The 24,851-nt window shown below is 43.1% G+C and overlaps 1 long non-coding RNA gene across 1 annotated transcript in view; it reads left to right on the forward strand.

Annotated features, from left to right (window-relative positions):
• LOC144501618 (uncharacterized) overlaps positions 1–24,851 on the forward strand; it is a 352,330-nt gene that overhangs the window by 96,772 nt on the left and 230,707 nt on the right. The gene's annotated exons all lie outside the window — the stretch shown is intronic.

Here is a 24,851-nt window from a genome sequence, read left to right on the forward strand (position 1 = left end):
CTCCATGAGGTGCAGATCCACCGACTCTGCTGTTAGGGAGGGAGTTGCAGGAGTTTGACCCAGTGACAGTGAAGACACAGTAACATATTTCCAAATCAGGATGGTGAGTGACTTGGAAGGTGATCTCCAGGTGGTAATGTTCCCAGGTATCTGCTGCCTTTGTCCTTCTAGATGGTAATAGTCGTGGGTTTGGAAGGTCATAGAGTCATAGAGGTTTACAGCATGGAAACAGGCCCTTAGGCCCAACTTGTCCATGCCGCTCTTATTTTTTTTTAAAACCCCTAAGCTAATCCCAATTGCCGGCATTTGGCCCATATCCCTCTATACCCATCGTACCCATGTAACTATCTAAATGCTTTTTAAAAGATAAAATTGTACCTGCCTCCACTACTACCTCTGGCAGCTTGTTTCCAGACACTCACCACCCTCTGTGTGAAAAAATTACCCCTCTGGATACTTTTGTATCTCTCCCCTCTCACCTTAAACCATCTAGTTTTAGACTCCCCTACCTTTGGGAAAGATATTGACTCTCTACCTTGTCTACGCCCCTCATTATTTTATAGACCTCTATAAGGTCACCCCCTCAGCCTCCTACGCTCCAGAGAAAAAAGTCCCAGTCTATTCAGCCCCCTTATAACTCAATCCATCAAGTCCCGGTAGCATCCTAGTAAATCTTTTCTGCACTCTTTCTAGTTTAATAATATCCTTTCTATAATAAGGTGACCAGAATTGCACACAGTATTCCAGGTGTGGCCTTACCAATGTCTCGTACAACTTCAACGAGACGTCCCAACTCCTGTATTCATTGTTCTGACCGATGAAACTGTGGTGAACCAGTGTTACTGCATGTATGTACCTGGACACACCCATGCTGCACCTGGCCCGAGACTCCTCCCTTTCCACCTGAGACCCCTCCCTTTCCACCCAGAGTGGGGTATAAAGGTGATGGTCCCTCCTCCTTGCCTCAGTCCAGACCAGGTCAGCTACAAGGGTGTGCTCCTGTTCTCTGTGAATAAAAGCCTATTAGATTTCCCTCACTCTCAGAAATCTTCACGTCGTAATTGATAGTGCATCAGAAACCAAGCATGCCGAACGCCTTCTTCACCACTCTGTCCACCTGTGACTCCACTTTCAAGGAACTATGAACATGTACCCCTAGATCTCTTTGTTCTGTAACTCTCCCCAATGTCCTACCATTAGGTGTTGCCTAAGGAGACTTGATGAGTTCCTGCAGTGCATCTTGATCTTGTAGATAGTACACAGTGCAGCACTGTTGGTAGTGGAGGGACAGAATGTTTGTGGAAGAGGTATCAGTCAAGCAGGCTGCTTTGTTTTGGATGGTGTCAAGCTTCTTCAGTGTTGTTAGGGCTGCACTCATCCAGGCAAGTGGAGGGTATTCCATCACACTCCACTTGCCTCCCCCTCGCCTGTATCCTCAGCCTCCTTGACCTCAACACCTTCGAGGTCCTCCATATTGGAGGAGATGTGCAGCTCCTCATCATCTGTCAAGTCCTCCCCCTTTTGCAGGGCCATGCTGTGTAGCGCAAAACAAGCCACAATAATGTATGAGACCCTCTGAGGATTGTACTAGACTGCTCTGCCAGATCAGTCCAGGCATCGGAATCACAACCTCAGGATCTCTGTGCCGCAGGAGAAACCTCATAATCTTCTCTCAGCACGAGTCTGAGGCCACCGCACTGGCAGCTTCAGCCACGTCTTTTGTGCGTAACCTTGGTCCCATAGGAGCCAACCCTGCATCCTTTGTAGTCCCTCGTAGGTGTCAGTGATCTGAGACCTACTCAGGATTTGAGAGTCACGGACACTTACTGGGTGTCTGCATGATCATTTTCTTGTGGTCACACGCCAGCAAGTAGTAGCCTTTCTGAATGACCTACTGGACTGCCTGTTGCCAGGGAACATTTATAGATACATGAGTGCAGTCAATAGCACCCTGCACATGTGGGAATTCAGAAATCTTGGCAAAGCCCAGTGCTGTTGCATCCTGGCTTGCTTGGTCTATGTCGATGTTGAGAAAATTGTGAGCCTTTGCACATATGGTGCCTATGACCTTCTGGACACATTTATGGCTGGACATTTGGGAGATGCTGCAGAGTTCCCCACTGGAGCCCTGGAAAGCACCATTGGTGTAGAACTTGAGCGCAGTGCTTAATTTCACAGCCACTGGCAATGGATGCCCTCCAAGTCTCTGTGGCACTAAATCCTGTAGACGGTGGCAAATGTGATTCACCAGATCCCTTGACATGTGAAGGATGGTGTTGGCGACACTGGATCTCTCTCATTTGCAGATAACATGTGCGATGTCTATTCAACCTGGGTCTAACAAGGTGTCTATGAATTACGTCTTTCTGAGGTCCATCCTCTGTATCCAGAGGAGGTCCTGCTGCCCCTTGGCCATTGCTCCACAGTTTGGCACCTCCGTCGCAATCCTCCTTTTTCTCTCCTGCCTATAAGTAATAATGCAGGCGGCGAAAAGCTCAGCAGTTCCACAATATTGTGGGGAATGTGAGAACTGTGTACAAGGAGTTAAAACCAGGAAAACACCCATTGCCAGTTTGTGGGATCAGTGTTGTCCTAACTGACCTTTATAAATTAGCTTTCCAGATTCCCTGCATTTCCAAGGAACAGTTGCTTATGTCTCAGCTGTGCCTCTGACCTCATTTTGAAACAACCATTTCAGTTTGGTGGCTCTTCTGCCTCCCGCCCCCAGTTATGTGCCTGAGTGCAACCTTTCCCGCTCATTGCCTCCAGTGGAGCCCTTGCCCTGCAGCACAAGCCACCCCCTGCCTTCGCCTTGCTGTGGTATGCTCACAGAAAGCACCATGGTGCAGCCTGCGAAGCCTGTCACTGATACATTGTCGATGAACTGACCTTGGGGTCAACGAGCAAAGTGCAGGTCGCCAGCTGCACACTGTTCAAATCCTGTTGTGAAACACACCGTTCTAATTGCACGCCGACATGGATTCTTAATCTAGCATGGAGGGACAATCCTGGCAAGTAAGCATCATAATAAGATGTTGATTTGTGCTAATGACATTCAGCCGGCCCATTGACAGCTGAAGTGCACAATCACCTCCTCATATTACATCATCGGAAGACCAGTTTTGGTCTTCTCGTAAGATTTATCTCTCACCAGTCAGGACACCCTTCACAATCAGGAGCAGAAAATCCCGGCCAATATCTTTCACCTCTCCGCAGCTGCCTTGGGGGGGAGTTAACACCTCAAGAGAGCCATCGCAGAACCTTGGAGCTACCCATCGATGCCTGCCCAAGCCAGTGCTGTTCTTTAACATTTCCTTGACAAACCCAATCACAATTACAACATTTGAAAGACATTTGGACAGGTACATGGATAGGGAATGTTTAGAGGGATATGGGCCAAATGCAGGCAAGTGGGACTAGTTCAGTTTAGGAAACCTAGTCGGCATGGACAAGTTGGGCCAAAGGGTGGGATTTTAGGGCCCCGAAAGCGTAAAGTCCCGCTCAAGGTTAACAGACCTTTCCCTGCTCCGTCCCTTGCCCACTCTGATTCCCGTGGCAGGCAGGATGGTAAAATCCTGGCTGTAGGGTCTGTTTTCATGCTGTATATCTCTGACTCTATGACTCTATCGTGGCAGCCATTCACCTTTTCAAAGGACCATTAGTTACTGGACCCCCCTCCAGGCCACTCTGGACAAGTCTGGGGGGCAGTTCTAATTGGGTGCTGAACCCACCCCCGAGGCAACCAGCCATATCTTAAAAATCACATTGTGTCACTAACGCTAACGCAACGCAGGACTCGGAAAAGTTCCAGCTTTCGGATTCTCAACCCTGGATTGAAAATTAATTTGTTAGTCTGAATGTTGGGGTTTACTTTTTTTGATGTTTAAGATGTCACTGTCATCATTGATAACAATAATTATTAATGACTGGGCTGAAATTGATATCATCATGTGCTTATGGTGCCAAATACTATTTCAGATAATGTTCTATTTGGCATATGTACTACAAATTCAAAGTCTGCGTTCATTATTATTCCATTTTTTTTGTCATGTCAATTCTTAAGGTTAAAATTAATGAAGACAAGATTTTTTTTCCCTTTTTGTTTAATTTCTTTCATAATTTCCCAAGTCAGTTTAGGGATCTGAAATAGGAACGAGCACTTCAATTCAGAGTTGCTGTGACAAGAGGGTCAATGATATTTTCCCTCAGTTTTGCAAAACCATTGATCTTGTCCTCCAGACACTCAGACAGATGCTTTTGTATAATTGAGAAAAAGGGCTGTCTTGCAGTATCTGTAAATGGAAACTGCTAATAGTACCATACATCCAGACTGATTAGTGAGATTGATGAAGAATTGATGAGTGGAACAGTTCCCTCCTTGTACAAATCAGAGCAAGTATAATATCTATTATTACATTAACGTACACTATTATGATTGGTTGGAGAATCAGTTATTTTGTGAAGGTCTAAATGCATGCTTCAGTTATAATTCTTGAACTAGCCGTGCACTAAAATTGAATTCTGAGTTCATCACAACTGGTTAAAAATGCAATGCCAGACAATCATATCAGATGATTTTTTCAGTTTAAGTGGAATGTGCATTGTATATGAGCCCTGCTATCTGGCAAAAATGGAAGCATGTCTGGCCATTGTTAACCCTAAAATGTTATTACCTGTGTGATTGAAAATAAATACTGTATTCTGCTGTATACAGGCATTCAACCTAAAAAATAAACTTCTCGAAGCAGGAAATGGGTTAAAGAACAGAGTTTTTTTAAAAATACACTGGGCACTAAAATTCCTCTGTGTGTTATTTTTACTCTTACATGTCATTAATCAGTGAGCTGAAAATAACTTGCTGATTACCGACATGCTTAAAGAAAAATTCGATGCAAGGATAATTGACTAATAAGAGTCATTCAGCACAAGAAAGAGCTAAATCCACAGAGGTGTCTTTTGAATCTTGCTGCTTCAAATCTGGAGAACGAGTCTCACTGGGAGGTCACAGTAAGACCCTGCATCAAGATGCTCAGCTCCTTAGCATCTCTTAATATGTGTTCTGTTTGTTTTGATTGTTCATATAGTCATCCTTTTTCAAATTTACAGTTCTTCAATAAGTAATAGTGTATTCCCTGATCCACAAGCTTTAATCTGTTCTTCTAGTTTAGTTTGAGTTAATCTCCATTTTTTTACTAGTTATTGGAATGCAACCAGCGTATGTACAGTGGAGCCCTGATTTAACGTGCCCCGATTTAGCGCGAATTCGCATATAGCGCGATGGTGTCATTGGACCCTTTTTTCCCGCTAATAATTGGCAAATTTAGCGCGACCCCGATTTAGCGCGACCCCGCTTTTATGGGCCCCAACCATTGTGTTATAACGGGGCTCCACTGTATTTGGCCTGAATTATAAGATGTGGAATATGCCCATAGATTTAAGATGGGCAACTTCATATCGGTGGGATCTCAGACTTCCCTGTTTATATATAAATTGTCGGAAAAACCCATCTGGTTCAGTAATGTCCTTTAGGGAAGAAAATCTGCTGTCCTTACCTGGTCTGGCCTACATGTGACTCCAGAGCCACAGCAACGTGGTTGATTCTCAACTGCCTTCGGGCAACTAGGGATGGGCAACAAATGTTGGCCAGCCAGTGATGACAATGTCCCACAATTAATAATAAAAAAAGAGACACAGACAGCCTAGAGACCTGGATTCACAGCCTTTTTCTTGGAAGTCAAGTACTCAATCACTTCACAACTGAGCCAACCACGTCTAATATATCTGGTTGCATAATGGCCTGTTCAACTCCATTCTTTTCAAGCCAACAACAATCTTTTCAAGGATTGTCACACCAATAGGTTCCATGTTTTGATTTCAGTGCATTACATAATTGTGAATTGCATTGAACGAGGAGGTAGAGCAGACATTTGGTAAGTTTAAAATTGGTAAGGAGGAGGTATTGGGTAGGCTGGCAGTGCTTAAATCTGATAACGCACCAGGATTGAATGAGATGCATCCAAGAATATTGAGGGAAGAGAGAGTGGAAGGAATGGTGGCACTGTGTTTTATTAATTGGAGCATTGATGCAAAAGAAAGGAAGTTATGGTAAATCTGTATCATGACATACCATTGATTTGTCCTCAACTGGAACATTGCAACCAGTTCTGGGCACAACACGTTAGAAAAATCATGAAGAGACTAGACAGAGTAGAAAGAGAGAAACCTTTCCTATTGATGGAAGGATTGGGAACCAAAAGGCACAGATTTATGGCAATTGGCAAAAGAAGCAAAGGCATCATGAGGAACATATTGTTTTATGCAATGAGTGGTTGGGATCTGGACACTGCCCGAGAGTGTGGTGAAGGCAGGGTCATCATGGTTTTCAAAAGGGAATTTGATCATTATCTGAAAAGGAAATGTTTCCAGGGAGAAGGCAAGGGAATGGCACGAGGTGAATGTCTCTGTGCTGTAATCATTCTAATGATACAATGATTCATTAGTTGAATGGAAGTAAAAATTAAAATAGTGGGCCTAACTTTCAAAGAAGGCACTGCACCAGCGTACTATCCAGGATTCATACTGAGAGAACAATTTAATCTTTACATGACCTTTAAGGTGGTATTATGATTCTTATTATGATTCGTGTATGGTGTGTCCACCAACCTCACTACTCATTGTCCTGACATTTGGCCACACTAATGGGTCAACAATTAAATTGCTATTTTAATATTTCCCATATAATTTTTGCTATGCCAACAATCCCCTAATGTAGTTACAGGCTCTGGCCACTGGGTGGTTCTGTGGTGGATGTCATAATTCCTTCGCTATCTTGCATTTTTAAAAAATATAAGTGCATGTTGATGGTGGGGGAGGTGGGCGAGGGATTTGGCAGTAACAAATAGTGTTGAGTTAGGGGAGCACTTCTGTCCCTCTTGGCTCCAAAAGACTGTGTTTTGGACCTTTGTTTTAAAACTGATCATTCCGTAGTGATCATTGTTTAGCCATTACCTGCTCACCTCATTGCAAAGTAATTTGGGAGAGTGGCCTAAAGCAAGCATTAGGTTCATGTTACCTATATTTAAGACATGCAGGAAGTTTGGTTCCCAAAATTGGCCCTTGTTACACTCACTTTGCACCTTTCAAACAGGTGTAATGAGGTCCAATGCCACATCCTGTATGTCTGAAAATGACTGAACATTATGGGATTATAAGTAATGATTATTTGTAAAACATTTGCTATAAACCAATATAGAAGCTTCAAAAAGGCTGAATAGAGTATTTACAGATGGGTCGAGTAATCAAACAATTCTGTGGAAGGTAGAACTTTTAATATTACCACATCAGCAATAAAAGAATTAGAAATGTCACATAATCTGAAATGATTGAGCACTTTCTGCTGCATTGCAATATGGAAATGTAATATTGACAGTGATTTGAATGTTGCCTTATTCCTTTTATGCATCATTTGCATAAACCTAGGACATTATGTACCATGTACAGAAGAATAATGTATGTGTGTGATAGATGCCATATAGCTGCATGAGACCTGATGTTAAAAATTCATGACTACTTTTTAAATAATAGCATTATTTGTGTCATTTTCAAATAAAATTTGCTCCTAGATGATCTCTCAAAATATTTGATAAGGTATTAGGTTAAAAAAAAGGCAGCCCTGGATGTGGAATTAAAATATTACACACATCAGTGAAAGAGGTAAAATGGGTATCTCTAGAAAGTAGAGCTTTTATTTTATCCAAAATGATTAGTTCTTAAAACAAGGTTGCTAAGAGATTTGTTTTTCATAATACGCATCGACACATCATTTTTGTATGAATGCCTCCACCTTAGTCGCAGCACTAAACATTGACTGATCTGTTGTGACCATGTTTAATCATTGCGAAGCTGGTCTGTGCTCAGAAACCATGGAGAATGGTTCCCAATTACTAAGCTTTAGATGGCAATGAAATGCTGAGAATGGCTAATCAATAAATTGAATGGAGACTCGGCTATCCATTCTACCAGGACTTTAATTACATCCCCAGGAATAGAAATTGCTGAGATTTGGATTTTTCCATGAAATTAAATTAACCCTGTCATCCCCACTGCCCACTGGCCGATAGTAAATATTTTGCACAAAGTTTAGTTTATTTCAGTAGATGCCGGAGAATTGGATTACTGGATGATGAATCCAGTGAACCATTTCTTTGTTACTAAGGCACCCACATAGAATGTAAACCTGAGCTGTGTATATTGAACTGAATGTTTTATAGCCCACATAAAATATTTACAGCTCAAGTCATGGTGCTGTGCTGGGTGTGATGCTTTCATACTCATTTCAAGGGCATCGGGAACATTATATTTATTGGCTTACTAAGCAAAGCTGACCTATCCCAAATCAGAGGAAAGAATTTGTCATTTTACAGTATATGGATTGTTTACCAATTGTGTTTGACTTACTGCAGAATCAATATGAACAATATGACACCTTAAATAAATATCTTGGGGAGAGAGTTTATTAAAAAAATGAAATTCCAATCAAACTTTGAACGTTATTGAGTCTATGGCTGCTCTTTTGATTTTACGTCTAAATATTAAGGAATAGAATGCAAGTTAGTCTATTTGGAACTTTGTCATTATATGCAAAATATATTTTAATGACTTTTTATGTATTTGAAACATTGCTAATATACCTTGGAAAGGGGATAAAAATATTTGATGAGAGAAACCTGAATGTATGCAAATCAAGAAAATTGTGCTCTTTCCAATGCATTCCTCTACCTACTTGCCATTTTCTCACCATGGAATGTCCTTATTTTTCTGTAACTTTTCTATTTATATTTTGGTATCTCTATTATTCACTGCCTTTCTTCGCTTGCCATTGCCTTTTTTGTTTCTTCTCTCTCTTTGTTTTCAACCTCAAGCTGCATTTCTGCCGTGACATTTTCTACCCATTAATTCATCCATGAATATGAGCTTGTCACAGATCTACAATATATACAAAAATCTTTGGTCGAGCCTCAACATGAAAAAGTCCCCAAGCATCAATTCCCCACTCAGACTGACACCAGGGAAACAGCAGGGTGAATCAGAACCCATACCCACCACATTCCTTTTTTCAGGAGTGATCAGATTTCTAGGTTAGATGCTACGCTTAACTTCAAAATATAGTAAAGATAAGAATCTTTATACATTTATAAAAATAATAAGCCACATTGCTGAATAAATACTTGCTTCAATCATATTGTGGTCCGTGGAGGCGAAAGGGGGAGAAAATGTCCTATGAAACAAATCTACAAACTGAAATGCAGAATCCTAGATTACAAAGGGTCGCTTGAAGATAAAGCGCCAAGATTCTAGATTAGTCCGGATTGTGGAGATGTGTTCAATATCTTCGCTTGTGTGATAATGGAGAATAGGCTGTTGAAATGTTCGTTGTGGAGACATTGCAAGCACCCAGCTGAATCCAGCAAGTTTATATACAAATGATTCTAAATACATCAAGGGAGATAACATTCTCCCTCCCAAACTTGGCTTTTGAACTGTTACAGGAAAAGCCAAGAAACAGGCCAGTGATTTTAGTAATGTAGCATAGTAGAAAGTTTGTCACGATTAAAATCTTCATTCTTTTGAGATATTACCAGTTCACATTGAAGGAAATGGACACTCTTCTTTTGTAGTGAAGAAATCAATTGCTTTCATTTTAAAAAATTCTGCCAGGGATGACTCCAGAGGCAGTTTGCTATCTAGAAGAAATCATGGTGAATTTTAAGGAAAAACTTCTATCAGAGGTGGCCCCTGCACTGGTGAATCTGGTTGAGAATCTAAATAACACTATAACTATCCTGGTGTCTTGGAAAACAGATGTCAATAGCTTTTATTCCCAAGAAAGGGAAAGATCACAAGCTCTGCTCCTAAGTATTGACTGATTTTGCTTTTAAATTATCGTCACATTTTTCCAATGGTACTTGCTTGATATGCACCTGGAGACTATTCCTAAAATAATCAAGCAGATCAAACAGCTTTATTCAGGTTGGGCACTCCATTAATAGTGTCAAGAGATTGTTCAATATAATGTATCATTCTGCCCGGGCTAATGATCTAACCTTGGTTCTCTAGATGCTTGAAAAGAATTTACATGGCTGGAGTATGAGGTTTTTGTTCACTGTTCTCAATGGATTTTGCATCAGGAACACTTCGATCAAATGAGCTGCTACTTTATATTCTGTGACATGTGCATCATTGCTCACAAAAGCCTTCATAAAACCTTTCCAAAACTATAGCAGGGCCCTGGATATTGTTGCCTTCAACCCAGGTTACTGTTTGATTGACAACAGTCATTTGGAGATGCTGCATCATTAAATCAGTGTGCATATGAATCGTTTCCTTCTTCACGCACGATAGATAATGCTGTGAAGCCAGCAAATCCTACATGGAAAACTTTCCAGACATGTGACCTCAAAGAGCATGCCATATGAACCTTTCCTGCGCCCTACACAATGTCACCTTGCTGTCTCTTTGCAATTATTTCTCTTCTGTTGTCAGCACCAATTGCATTCGACATTAGCTCCACAAATAGGACTGAAGATTGCCTGTGCAGCTATGCAGCACCACTAGATAGTCTGCATGAGAATTATTCAGCTCTACTTACCATTCTGTTTTCCCTTTAGTGCAGAATAAACCCAACTTATTTTCACTTTACCCCATACCCTAGCTTTAGCATTTATACAGATTGTTACAAGGCTCTTTCTGGCAATAAGGCAGTCATGGTCTGTTATTTAAGCATAGAATAAGATTTTACGGTCCCCCACCAATGGGTTTGAAGGCCATTCGCTCCCCTTCTTCAGGGAATGGCTGTAGTCCCAGCAGGAGTCACTGCTTAAAGTCTGTGATTACAGAGCTGCCGGCCATTCAATTGGCCAGCAGCTCTCTAAGGCTGGGCTTTCTCCCCAGATAGGGGTGGAAGTCTCTCCCATAGCCAATTAACCATAAAATCCCCACAGTGCAGAAAGAGGCCATTTAGCCCATCGAGTCTGCACTGACTCTTCAAAAGAGCATTCCACCCAGGCCCTCCAATCCATCCTATCCCCGTAACCCTGCACATTTACCATGGCTAATCCACCTAACCTACATATCTTTGGACACTAAGGGGCAATTTAGCAGAGCCAATCCACTTAACCTGCACATCCTTGAACTGTGGGAGAAAACCGGAGCACACAGAGTAAACCCGCCCAGACACGGGGAGAACGTGCAAACTCCACACAGGCAGTCACCCAAGGCTGGAATTGAACCAGAGCCCCTGGCACTGTGAGGCAGCAGTGCTAACCACTGTGCCACCGAATGTCAAATTGCTACGGGGCAGCCAGTATCCTGCCAACTCTTTGGGTGGTAGGACAGGAAACCCCATCATCCCCAAGAATCGTGCCCATAATTTTGCATCACCAATTTTTTAATAACATTTCTACTAATGTAAGAGAGCATTGACTGAAAAAGTTCCCGATTGTGATTCTGTAGAAGCTGAAAAGGAAGTGCAAGACTTGGCCTCTAATCCTCTGCGGCACTGTCTGGAAGTTAGCCAATTGACCAGTTAGGAAAGAAGGTGACTTCCTCCATGGGACGTAGGATTACCAATTTCAGAGGATTCTACCTCTAGCAGTCCACTCTGTCAAAACATCACTTCAAAATTTTCTGCCTGACCTTGAAAGGTCCAGGCCCCAATCCAACTGCATGTTTCTGAAGACCACAAGACCTCATTTAGGTGGAGACGGTGGCACTGTGATAACATCACTGGACTGGCAATCCAGAGAATCAGGCTAATACTCTGCAGACATGGGTTCAAATCCCACCAGTAATGATGGCCATGAAACAATCATCAACTGTTGTAAAAATTAATGTCCTTTAGGGAAGGAAATTGGCCATCCTTACCCAGTCTGGACAACGCGTGACTCCAGACCCACAGCAATGTGATTGACTCTTAGAAGAAGAGCAGGCTGTCCTGAGCACAAATTCACGACCGCACTTTTTGCATTACAACACTGACTATAGCTCAGAATTACATAAATAGCTCTGAATGTTTTGATTTGATTTATTATTGTTGCATGTATTAGTATACAGTGAAAAGTATTGTTTCTTGCGTGCTATACAGACAAAGCTGTTCATAGAGAAGGAAAGGAGGGGGTGCAGAATGTAGTGTTACAGTCATAGCTAGGGTGGAGAGAAAGATCAACTTAATGTGAAGTAAGTCCATTCAAAAGTCTGATGGCAGCAGGGAAGAAACTGTTCTTGAGTCGGTTGGTATGTGACCTCAGACTTCTGTATCTTTTTCCCGATGGAAGAAGGTGGAATCCTGCTGAGGTCTGGAAAGGTGCTGTGTAATTGTAAGTTATTTCTTCATTTCCTTGGCCGTCTGTTGGGAATTAAAGGAGAAATGTGCCAAAAGGTCCACATATTTTTGAAGCCTGAAATTCTACCTGAAATTTCTCAAGCAATCAAAAAGATCTCCAAATGTGACAATCTGCATTTAAGTTGTACACTAACAATGTTTCCTATTCACTTTTGAAAGTTTTGTGTGAAAAATTTCTATCTGCAGATTTCCATTCGTGGGAGATTTTATTTGTGATGGAAAGCACATAAGAAACAAGTCTTGGAAAGCAGCCCAAGTCATAACATGCAGGTTATCACAATTGATTTAAGGAGAGTTGGATTTAAATAACTTGACTGCCTGAGAGTTCCACAGAACTTGTATCTGCCTTTATACGCACATTCGCATCTATTCTTACCAGTCGCAATTCGCACACTTTAGGAAACATTCCTCGCTCCGGAGAAAATGGGCTCTGCCTGAACTCAGCACTGAGTTCAAGTAGCCCTGGTGGGTTCAGGCTTCCCATTTATGTCTGTCATGTTCAGCCCGCTTCCCCAATCCCTCCCATCCCCCAGCCGGCAAAAATAGCATCTGTCGGATATGGGTGAGGACTTGAGGATTCAGAGTTCCAGTGCCATTATGGCTGAGGTCCAGAGCCCTTCCATCACTGCAAAAATTCAAGCCCCTGTTTCCATTCTCAAGTCTCTGTCCAAGTTCATGCATATCACCAAATGCCATGGACCAGCACAGACATATATTTTATTTTAAAATTGATATCTCCTTGTTATATTTAAGAGTGGTAACTTGGTGCAATTTGATTAACTCGGTTGAAAAATGGGTTTATCACAAAAAATTAAGTATTTTTGATCACATTGCAAATTAACCACCACTAAGTATCTTGAGACAGGATTTTACGTGGGGTCTGAGTTGCCCATCTCTTTGTAAAAATTTGGGGAGAGCCCACCTCTGCTTGATGGGCTTATTCTACAGCCATTTAACAGCTGTTGGGTCTCCAATTGACTCGAGGCAGGCCTCCTGCCTCCATCTGGGGAGAAAGTCCTGCTTCTGAGAGCTGTAGACATTTGCCCAGCAATGCCAGTGGGAACAGTGGCCACTGTTGGGACTACAGGCAGTCCGGAAGAGAGTACTCCGCGATGGAGCTGGACTTTGAGCTCAATCCAGGGTCTTGCAGGGTCTGGTCTGGAAGACTATGGAATGGAGATGAAAGATGGAAAGGTAGAGGGGAGGAATATTTTGGGGAGGGCAAATGGACACAGGAGGCCGATAAAGGAGGTACCCTCAACCCCCCCCCCCCACCACTTGATGACCATTAGCCTCAGCTATCAGGCTGCACACTTGGCATGTACCTCTCCCACCATGGATTAAATACCAGTGATGGTGGGAGGAGACCATTAATTCGCCATTTATGGGCTTCAATTGGCCCAAGGGTGGACAAGTCCCCTGACACCTCCCACGCTGCTGGTAAAATTATGGCAGGTGTTGGCGAGTGCGTGCCGGCAATGGCGCCCATGTCATGATACCCAATTTTACAGATTGCCAATCCACCCTTGTGAGGCTGTAAAGTTCAGCTCCTGATTTTAAATCAACTGAAAATGACTCTTAAAAAATATATAGTTATTTCCTCATTATATTGGGGTACTGGAATGAGTTTCTTCGTGAATGAAAAACATGTACATATAATAGTTTTTAAAATAGAACCATAGAATCCCTACAGTGCAGAAGGAGGCCATTCAGCCCATCAAGTCTGCACTGACTCTCTGATAGAGTATCTTAACCCAGGCCTATTCCTCTGCCTTGTCCCTGTAACCCCACACATTCACCGTGGCTAATCCATGTAACCTACACATCTTGGGCCACTAAGGGGTAATTTGGCATGGCTAATCCACCTAACCTGCACATCTTTGGAGTGTGGGTGGCAAACTGGAACACCCGGAGGAAACCCACGCAGACACGGGGAGAACGTGCAAACTCCACACAGTCACCCAAGGCCGGAATCGAACCCGGGTCCCAGGCGCTGTGAGGCAGCAGTACTAACCACTCTGTCACCATGCCGCCCAAAGTGCCAAACTATTAGCGGGGCCTTTTGCTCAAAACAGTCAGATTATTTTTTTTGGAGGCTCATCAAAGGCCTGCAAATGAGCAAAATAAATTGAGAGCTTCCAATGGTGATTAATTCAGTCAGGCAGTTTGATCAGTCCTCTGGGTGAGGCTGTGCAATGTTTTTTAAACTGGCCCACTGGTTTACAGAAATTTGATTTGTGTTTGATATAATTTGTGATAAAGATTTTTCAATGTGTGCCCAAAATATGCCAAAACGAAACCACGCAGTTGAGCAAAAACCCTCGGTCAGTGTCTCATTGCTATGTCTTCTGATATTTGATCCATTTGTTACGGGGCACTGACACTAGTTTGACTTTGACACTTGGCGATAAGTGTATTTTTTCACTTAGCTCTGACTGAAATAGGTAAACGAGTGGATTAGCTAGTTCGACAGTCGAGCTTTAAGATTCTGAGCTCCAGTGCTATCTGGACCAATAGCTTGCCTTAGATGAAGGTTTAAAGGAGAGATTTGATCTTCTTGCTTCAGCCGATTGAGTCGCTGCATTTAAATGAGACTTGGCTAATTCACCTTGGAAACCAGATTGCTTTGCACTGAGTATAAAGAGCAACACCTTTCTTTAATCAGCTATTTTCAAAAATGGCATAGCCTAATATTGGATACAAGCTTTAACATCAGCAAGACACATTCTTATAATTGAGTTCGTCTCATAATTATACCTGCGTCCAGCAGATGCGGTGTATTTTTTTTACTAAAAGTATCAGAGACTTGGCCAGGTGGCGAAAAGAAAGAAATGGAATAGAAAGTGGATACTTGCTAAAAACAATTATTCAAGACTCGTTGAGGAATAAGAGCCAGAAATGCCGACTGACCTATTTTCTTACTTATCTCTATAATATGAGTTTGAAACAGGAGATTCTATATGTTCATGAGGCAGTTTGTTTTTATAATCATTGTAGAGTTAAGGTATATTGTAATTGAGCTGGGTGTTTTTGCACAGAAACGTGGCACATCTACAGCACAGGACGAGTCCATTCGGCCCATTGTGGCCATGTCAGCTGAAAAAGAGCTATCCAACCTGATCCCATATTCCAATCGGAGACTTCAGTCCAGAGCCAGCTAATAGGATTTAAATGTGAATTTAAATACTTAAATCAGCTCCGCGCCAATTTCTGGCACAGTGCTGACGACTCCGGAAATCCTGTCCCCGGAGACACCCAGAGGCCGTGGCGTCCAGCGGGTAAATCACAAAATGGCCTCTGTTGATGTCTCCCGGCCCACTGCACTGCTTAGAGCAGCTCAACGGGCTGGGAGAACCACCCCCTAAATGTTTTTGTACTAAATAGGAACTTTGGAGCCATTTTATTGTGCAAATCCACAATGGAAAAAGGAACACTCCAGTTTAGTTGTTTCTCATAGCTGGCTCTTAAAAATAAAACACAGGCTTTGGTTTTAACACTAACTTCAGGACATTAACTTATGACTCTCTCACAATGACAGGAATAAATATCTGGGAGAAAGGGCAATTGTTGTGTATTCAGGGAAATTTGGTGGCCAGATCTGGATGCCCAAATGGAGGAAAAAGTGGGACAATGCCAGTCATATACTTGGGAGAGGAACTCACCACCATTGTCATCCCTTTACCCGTGGGAATGACCTAAAATGCCATGATAACGGCAACATATTGATTTCATCGGTCCAGTAGAGGGGTATTTGCTGGTCATAGTTGATGTACACTCTAAGTGGCCCAAAGTAGTTGTGATGAAATCCACCAACACAGAGAAAGCCATTGAGAAACTGGAGATTGTCGCAAAGTTTGGCAAGCCAGAACAAATGGTCAGTGACAATGGGCCACAGTTTCTGTTGCAAGAATTTGAAGATGACCTCAATGGGAGTGGTATACGACATATCAAATCAATGCCTTATCACCCAGCGACTAATGGGTTTGCTGAATGATTTGTGCAATCCCTGAAACATGCACTGAAAGTTAACAACCAAGGGTTGTTAACCTGACATCTCAATATTTTTAGACATCCTACAGGAATACTACACATGCGACCACATAGAGGTCTGTTAATACCCCAAGAGACATCAGTGGCAGTAGAGTGAAATCAACAGTCACAAGTTGCCAGAACACAAGCGAATGCTAAAAGATGCTTGTTTCACCAAGGGAAGTGAGTGCTTGCACATAGCTACATTATGCAGGAGAAGTGGGTACCTACAATTGTCGTGGCTCAAACAGTCCGCACTTTACACACTCCAAACTGAGGAGGAACTGGTTTGGAGACATCATGCTGACCAGTTGCTGGTGCCCATAGGGTCTTACCCCAGAATGACCTTGAGCCAAAACTCCCTCTCTAGTTCCTGACATTGGACCTGCTACTAGTGATCTTATTGCCACTGCCAATTCCCCTGTTGGGAATGATACCATGACCTCTCCATGGAAAGAAATATCTAGCGACATCCCTGAGTGAAAGATACAACCAGTGACAGCCTCCTCGCCTCTTCTATTAATTGTGTTACATTTAGTATGATGGCAGAGCCTAATGTTTACCCAGATTGGTGATGCCATGTATAAACAATTCCACAATTGATCTGGGGAGGGGAAGGGGGGTTGGGGGGGGGGGGGGGGGGGAGGCAGGGTGGGGGGGGGGGGATATGGTGTTTATGGTGTTGTGTATTCATGAATTGCTGTGTGTGGTGTGTCCTCTCTGAGTCATGTGATCTCTCCATGACCTGACTGGGGCCTCCACAGCCTGTTGGCAGTTGGGGATTGGAGCCTGTCCAATGCACACCTAAAATAAACCTCCTGCTGTTTTTATAAATCCTTATGTGGACCTCTAAATGCAACTGATCTCTGCACTCCCCAACCACAGACAACACAACAGCAATAACTCTACTGTCCCCAGTTGCTGCATGACAAAAAGTGGCTGTTGTGTTTGCTGTCCCTTGATTTGAGGATGGTCTGTACCTAGGGTCATGGGTTTCTGTGCCATGGGTCCTGAAGTGACTGAGCAGGCTGATTCTTTTTTTTAATTCGTCCATGGGATGTGGGCATCGCTGGCTGGGCCAGCATTTATTTCCAATCCCTGATTGCCCTTGAATTGAGTGACTTGCTGGGCCATTTCAGAGGACAGTTGAGAGTCAACCACATTGCTGAGAGTCCAGAGTCACATGTAGGCCAGACCAGGTAAGGATGGCAGATTTCCTTCCCTAAAGGATATTAGTGAACCAGATGGGGTTTTAACAACAATCCACAATGGTTTCATAGCCATCATTGGACTTTGAATTCCAGATTCTTATTGAATTCACCATCTGCTCGACCCGCAGATCTTCGGGCACATGGGGCAGGGCGTTCCATGAGTTAGTGAGATCAGAATACAGGATTGTCTTCCTCTTCTTCACTGCGGCCGCTCTACCTCATCATTAAGGCATTTCAACTCAAAGTGATGCAGCTTGATGGACAAGTTGTCAGCATTTTGAGCGATTGCTTGCGAGCTCCTCACGGCATTAATGTCAACACTGCCACATTTCAAGAAGAGATTCAGAGTGGCTTCAAAAGGTGGCTATATGAGCGTTGTGACTTCTTTGGTTAATATGATTGTCAATTTGAAAATTCTGAAGCAGGTTTAGAACAGCAGTAAAATTAACTCAAATTTAGCCAACTATTCAGAGGACAGATCCAATTAACTAAAGCCTACCTTTGTTCTGAATCACCATGTTGCATATTATACCTGTATTTTAAGGCAAATTTGGATGGCACCTTGATCAGAAATCTAAAGTCGATAGAATTGAAGTCTTTATAGGAGGCAGAATTGTTCAGATAAATTGGACTGGTGAACTAGCAACTCCCATTAACTATTTTTAAAAATGCACGTTTCAGTGAAATAATTTTCTTCTTTTAAGTTCCCAGCAAAGAGCTTTGCGTGTCAGGAATGTGTTTCAGGGATTCGGGAATGTAGCCAACACTGGACCCATGACTTTCCATCCATAGATGCAAATATGCCTTGGTATGCACAATATAACTGATATATTTGTGTGTTCTTATGAGTGCACACATTGATGATAAAGCAGTTCTAACATTTCTGTTGAGAAAGTTATCTCTCGAATTAAACTGGTACAGATTAAACAATTCGCTTTGTTACACTCAGGGTAACCCAAAGTTTTCCTGTCTCCGCCCACTGCGGAAATCATAGCAGATAAGACAGAACATTTGGACGACCATTCAAAGGTCCATTGAACTCAGGTGCGAATTTCCGGTCCAGGGCCGCACGTGGCTGGAGAATCCTGCTCTAGGTTTCTCATTAGCAGACAAATCATTGAAAGCCAATAAGGCATTGGTTGTTGTTCATAGATGTCTTTGGAATGCAGGGCTTTGATTACTTACTTTATCTGCATACTGGCCTTTTGTGATTCATACACTCGGAGACCCATTTCCCTCTGCACCTCAAGCTCTGCAATCTCTCACCATTTGGGCAACATGCTTCTCTTTTATTCTTCCTGCTGAAATGGACGGTTTCACATTTGCTAATGTAATGTTACAAAGTTGGTTATTATTGCCCTCTTTATTTACCTGGAAAATGGGTGCGGAAATCAATACTTCCTCCCCCATGATGTGTTACATAGTCAGTCATTTTACTTGTGGTACACTCTGTAACCTTCCCAAAGACTGTGTTCTATATTCACTGAGGAAGAAAATTGCCCATTTGTGTTGAAGAAGGGGTTTGGCATATGATTGGTAAGACAAATCACAAATCAATTTACTTGTTAGATTTCTTTTTAACCCCTTCTCAAAGCCTCAGTACTCTACATTATATTAGGCTTCTTGCCTCGTCTGGTATCATTTGGTTCTGGTGGAAATTGTTGCACAAAAGGAAGCCATTCAGCCCATCATGCTCTTCAACTGAAGATATTGACCCTATTTCCCAATTGTTTCCTGTATCATCGGATCCCTCCATTCCAAATGTCTGTTTAAAATGATATGGAAATCTTCGCATCATTAGTACAAAGGTGGCTGATAGCAAATAAACAGCGGAGTCAGAAAGTAGGCATAAATGGGTCTTTTTTCAGATTGACAAGACATAACAAATGGTGTGCCACAGGAATCAATGCTGGGACATCAAATGTTTATAATTTATATCACTGACTTGGATTGAAGTCCAAAGACATGCAGGTTATAGGTGGATTGGCCATACTAAATTGCCCTTTAGTATTCAAAGGTGTTTAGGTTAGGTAGTTAACCATGGTAAATGCATGGGATTATGGGATAGGGTAGGGTGGAGGGGGTTGTTGTGGGCTTGGGTAAGATGCTCTGTTAGAGTCAGTGTAAACTCAATGAGCCAAATGACCTCCTTCTGCACTGTAGTGATTCATGGAAGGGATGGTTGCCAGACGTGCTGATGATACAGGATAGGCCGGAAAGTCAGTTGTGAAGAGGGCATAAAGAGACTACAAAAATATATGGATTGGTTAAGTGAATAAGCAAAGATCTGGCAAATGGAGTATAATGTGGGTAAATGTGAAACTGTCCATTTTGGCAGGAAGAATAAAAGAGAAGCATATTGCCCCAATGATGAGAGATTTCAGAGCTTGAGGTGCATGAATCACAAAAGGCCAGTATGCAGATAATGCAACGAATCAGGAAAGCTAATACAATGTTACAATTTATTATGAGGGGAATTGAACATGAAAGAAGGGAAGTTATGCCTCAGTTGTACTAGTGAGACCACAGGCCTGATTTTACCATCAAGTTGCACCCGTTTTCGGGCGCAAAAACTTGGTAAAGTCGGGCGTGAGGCGACTAGCGCGATCCACGCCCGCCTCCGTGCCGGTTCCCTCTTTACCAAGGCCCGAAAATGGCCGCGATCAGGACCGCACCCGAAACAGGCACGATGGCAATTTAAATGCATTTGCATGCATTTGACTTAAATTGACTTAATGGGCTGCACGGCCAACCTTACCGGCACTTCCCCCTTTACCACCGTGTTTGCCCATCCAGAATTGGCGCAAAACAGACATGCTCTACAAAAGTCTGATTTGGGCGCTCCAGTTAGTGAGGAGGTAAGTGCCGAGCGTCTGACGGTTCTCTGCTTGAGATCAGTTGGGGGCGAAGGGGAGGTCCGCTGCCACTCTGCCTGAGTTCAATGAGGGGGAAGGGGGCATCTGCTGCCACTCTGCCTGAGATCAGTGAGGGGGAGGGGGGGGTCCGCTGCCACTCTGCCTGAGATCAGTGAGAGGGAGAGGGGGGGTCCGCTGCCACTCTGCCTGAGATCAGTGAGAGGGACGGGGGGATCTGCTGCCACTCTGTGCTACCGTGCCACCGCTCCGTGGCGGCACGGTAGCACAGTGGTTAGCACTGCTGCTTCACAGCTCCAGGGTCCCGGGTTCGATTCCCGGCTCGGGTCACTGTCTGTGTGGAGTTTGCACATTCTCCTCGTGTCTGCGTGGGTTTCCTCCGGGTGCTCCGGTTTCCTCCCACAGTCCAAAGATGTGCGGGTTAGGTTGATTGGCCAGGTTAAAAATTGCCCCTTAGAGTCCTGAGATGCGTAGGTTAGTGGGGTTAGCGGGTAAATATGTGGGGGTAGGGCCTGGGTGGGATTGTGGTCGGTGCAGACTCGATGGGCCGAATGGCCTCCTTCTGCACTGTAGGGTTTCTATGATTCTATGATTCTATGATTCACTGTGCCTGAGATCAGTGAAGGGGAAGGGGAAGGAGCCTGCACTTGGTCTGGGTGGCGGAGGGGGTAGGGGGATAATGGGATCAGTAATGTTGGCGGGGGGGTTGGGACAATGTCTTGGGGGCCAGGGGGAGGCATTATCCAGCCTGGGAGTAATGTGGCAGGGGAGCCACGTTCTATCATTTCTTTTTCTGCGCATGCACAGTTGGAGGCGCCAATCGGAGCTGCAGGATTTCGGGTGCGTTAAGCCCCGCCCAGACTTCTGCAGCGCGATTCGGAATGGCTGATATTTTTTCAGGCAGAGTGCGTATAGGGGCACCTGAGAACAGGTCTCCCAATTTCAAGTCCATCCAGCACTTAGAATCAAAATGGTAAAATAGGGCCCCACATTTGGAGTACTGGGTACAGGATTGGTCATCTTATTTAAGGAAGGATGTAAATGCTTGTAAGCAGTTCAGAAAAGGTTTACCAGATCCATACCTGGAATTGGTATATTGTTTTATGAGGAAAGATTGGGTAGACTGGTCTTATATCTGCTGGAGATGACTTGAGGTGAGTAAGACGTGACTTGATTGAAACCTACAAGATTCTGAGGGGTATTGACAGGGATGTGGAAAGGAGATGAATCCTCTTGTGGGAGAGTCTACAACGAGGGGCCATTGTTCCCCTTCCTGCTTCTTGTTGGTACGTTTGTAACTATTTTGAGTTTTGGTTAGCAATCAATTTTACCCCTTCCAAGTTTAATGACCATCTGTGTGGAAATATTCTTATTATCTAAATAAATCTGATGACTAAAGCAATCTGTTGTGTAAAGTGTTTTGCATGTATGGTGATATCCATTTTTTACAAATAACATAGGATGTTGTTGAATCCCATGAAATATCTGGTTGTAAGTGGGAATGTGGAGTAGGCCATTCAGCCCATCAAGCCTGCTTCACTATTCAAACAGAGCAGAACTGATCATCTACCTCCAGCCCATTTTCCCCAGTGTCCCCATATCCCTTGATGTCATTAGTATTCAGAAATCTATCAATTTCTGTCCAGAATATACTCAATGATTGAGGTTCTTCAGACCACTGGGATAGAAAGTTCACCATCCTCTGAGTGAAGTAATTCCTCCTCATCTCAGACTTAAATGTCCTACCCCTTATTCTGAGGCTGTGCCCCCTGGTTATCGGCTCATTAGCCAGGGGAAACACCCAATCTACATCTACCATATCACACCTGGTAAGAATTCTGTAAGTTTCAAAGAGATTGCCTCTCATTCTTCAAAATTCTAGAGATTAGAGGCCCAGTTTCTTCAATCTCTTCTCATAAAATAATCCCGCCATTCCCAGGGTTAGTCTGGTGAACCTCTGTTGCACACTCTCTATGGCAAGTATGTCCTTTCTTAGGTAAGGAGACCAAACCTGTAGACAATACTCCAGCTGTGGTCTCACCAAGGCTCTATACAATTGCAATGAGACATCTTTACTCCTGTACTCAAATTCCCTTATCATGAAGCCCAACATATATTTTGCCTTCTAATTGCTTGCCTCAATTGCTCCGGCATGCTCGCTTTTAGTGACACATGAACAGGGACACCAATGTCCCTTTGGACATCAGCACTTCCCAACCTCTCACCATTTAAGAAATACTCTGCATTTCTTTGTTTTTCTACCAAAGTGGATAACTTCACACTTATGCACATTATATTCCATCTGCCATGATCTTGCTCACTCACTCTGTCCAAATCCACTTGAAGCCTCCTTGCATCCTCCTCACAATTCACATTTCCACCTAGTTTTGTGTCATCAGCAAATTTGAAAGTATAACATTTGGTTCCCACATCCAAATCATTTATACTGATTGTGAACAGCTGTGGCTCCAGCACAGATCCTTGTGATACCCCACTGGTCACTTTAATCTCCATGCTCCCTGGTCACATGGCGGGTTTTTAAATCATTGCAGCACTCCATTCTGCAGCAGAGATTTTCCTTTCTCCCTGTCAGAAGCTGCAGGTGTGAACAGATCCCTTTGAAGTCTTCTGACAGAGAGAAAGGGCGGGATTTGATGACCTCGCTCATTCCGAAACCGTAAAATTCCGCCCAAGGTCAACTGACCATTCTATGGTCCACCCCTCGCCCATCCAATTCCCGTGGCGGGCAAGGCGGTAAAAGTTTGGCTGAGATGTCAATTTCACCTGGGGAGCAGGGGAGGTTCCATTCTGGACGGATGTGTCACTCAGCCCCAATGTAAGCACACAGCTTTGATTTGAAGTTGCTGAGGCTCTCCAGCAAGCTGAAATCGTTGAAACCCTGGCCATTGCACTTGAAGCCTTTGATCTGCAACAAATGCAATGTGCAGGTCTGGTAGCATCTGTGGAGAGGGAAAACTGAGTTCACAATTCAGATCAATGACCTTTCACCTGAACAGGAATTATATCACCCTGCCACTTTTCACACAAATGCATAGCCTAAACTGTTAACATTAAAATGACAGCGTAACTGAGCCTTGAGTATATCACTGTAAAGCCAAGATGATTTGTTCATTACAGACTGGTTGTAAAGTATTTTATTGTTTCCTGTTTAACCTCAGCGCAGACGCTGTCTTGTTGGTTAATTTACTGATGCAGAAAGAGCATTGGAATTTGTTACTGTGTTATTTTTGTACAAAGCTCAGTTATTTTGGTTGGCTTCAGGGATGCAAGAAGTTTAATCAGTTTGAAACCAAATACGTTTAAGTATTTGCCCAGGTTTCCATCCTGAAAGGTCTAGCTCATAAAACTGCAGATTAGCCTTTGCTGTAACTTCATTACTATGTAGCTTTGTAGTGAAGCTCCATAAATAATATACTGATTCTTGGGAGCTGATTAAATTCTGCGTAGTAAAATGTGGAGGAAGTGAGGAGAACCATGACTTAAAAATAAGTACATTAGAGTTCATTTATTAGATAGCAGCCTGTGGCATTGAGCAGATGGGTTCTACCTCATGAAATCTAACCATATGAAAAACGGAGCTGCATATATCATCTGATCAAAATAGCCAAAACGAAAAGACGTTTTTTTTTCCGGCGCACCTATATTAAATCAAGAAATGTTTGTGTGGGTTTATTTACAATCGGGGCTTAATGAAATTATTGCTTTCTGCTTTCGTTATCACATATGCTGAATAAAGAATTTGTACTGTTTCCAACAGCTTTAGAGTTTCTGGCTCCAGCTGCGCACACAAAGAATGTGAAGATTGTTAAAAGCATTGAGCAAACATTATAAACATAAATAAAAGAGTGAAGTGTATAAAGGTTGTCCAAAATAAGCCCCAGTGTTGGCATGTTTGGTCATTTTTCACCCGCTAATTCTTTCCAATTTTTTTTCTCATTGTCTTTCCGATTGGCTGACTTTTTCCTGTCGTTCATCATAGAGTCCCAGGCCCACCTCTAGACCAACTCCATAACCCCACGCATTTACCCCGCCAATCCCTCTAATCTACACATCATGGGAGACTAAGTGGCAATTTAGCATGGCCACTCAATCCAACCTGCACATCTTTGGACTTTATATCTCTCTCTCTAACTTTCATACACTTGCATGCTCTCTCTTTCTCTCAAAAGTTGTTCGGTGTGCCATGTCTATCCTATTTGTTTACGTGCCCTACTGTGCTGGACTGGGGTGAATATGGTCACGCGATAACGCAAAAGCTAACAGCCAGGTTCAGTACAAAACATTTGGACATGAAGGTTTGTGCATCTGTCCTCACAT

Source organism: Mustelus asterias, chromosome 12, assembly GCF_964213995.1.
Source record: "Mustelus asterias chromosome 12, sMusAst1.hap1.1, whole genome shotgun sequence".
NCBI lineage: Eukaryota > Metazoa > Chordata > Chondrichthyes > Carcharhiniformes > Triakidae > Mustelus > Mustelus asterias.